Raw genomic sequence first — 1098 nt, forward strand, 5'->3', positions numbered from 1 at the left:
GATTTGTAACTACTACCATGGATCCAAGGATACTTTATGGTAGACATCGACCTTGAAGATGCACACTATTCAGTACCTTCTCATATAAGTTTCGGATATACCGTAATTACCTGGATGGAGTAACCATGATGAGCGTTGCGGCATTTAAGTCAAAGTTATCCAGAATCAACTAGCCCTGACACTTAGAAACATTACGTCATGGCATGTCTATATATTAACGACAAACTATCCTTGGATACAGCTTTAGCTGCATCGCTTCTCAGCCTTTTGGCTAAGATCAAGTGTAGTATCTGTTCTTATCAGTTTAATAATCTGATACGTCCCTTATCTAGGGACCATATATTAAATTGAATTTTGGAACAGGGAGATGGAATAGGGGCTTGCTCCGTCCACTCCACGCATCGACCCAGTATTGCAGTGCCTCTGGGAACGGTGCACAAAATATATATCCAGATATTTACGTTGACCATCCACAACGTTGTTATCTGGTATTCATTAAGACTATCAGTCATGGTGCATTAACCACCAATCAACTACGTGGCAAAGTAATTGGGATATAGCAGCATTACCAGCTACTGAACTTTGTACCTTTCCTATGAGCTGAGATACTAGTGTTCAAAACTATCTCCATACCTGTAATATGGGGGCAAATGGATTAATCTGTAGTGTTATCATGGAATTTATCGGCAGGAAGGATTATGGTTGTACACTTCCACCTGTTTTGAGTAACATCTTATGTGTCCTGATGTGTTACTGAGCTTGTAATACTTAATGCCAATATGAATTGACTTAAACATGTTATATATTAACTTACTTAATTCTAGTGAAGCATTTGCTCAGTAATCCACCAAATTTGCATGTTCGTTTATAAGATAACAACATCAGTGGTGGCATATACCAAACCACTTGGGCGGAGAACATCGATATTAGGGGACAATTTATTAACAATTGGAAACCGTATGTCGTCAAACATGTTTGACCATCAGTAACTCACCTATCAGGTGAGCTAAATACTGTAAACATACATTTAAACCAAAAATATTTGCTGAAATCACTAAGCAATATGGACACCAGATATCGATTCCTTATATCCAATTA

The 1098-nt window shown here is 38.0% G+C and overlaps 1 non-coding gene across 1 annotated transcript; it reads left to right on the plus strand.

The window, feature by feature from the left end:
- Positions 1-251: 251 nt before the first annotated feature.
- Positions 252-443, plus strand: LOC116983169. Its single transcript, XR_004414630.1, has one exon. It is a non-coding gene; the product is annotated as a U2 spliceosomal RNA (small nuclear RNA).
- The last annotated feature ends 655 nt before the right edge of the window (positions 444-1098 follow it).

Source organism: Amblyraja radiata, chromosome 1, assembly GCF_010909765.2.
Source record: "Amblyraja radiata isolate CabotCenter1 chromosome 1, sAmbRad1.1.pri, whole genome shotgun sequence".
In the NCBI taxonomy this organism is placed as follows: domain Eukaryota; kingdom Metazoa; phylum Chordata; class Chondrichthyes; order Rajiformes; family Rajidae; genus Amblyraja; species Amblyraja radiata.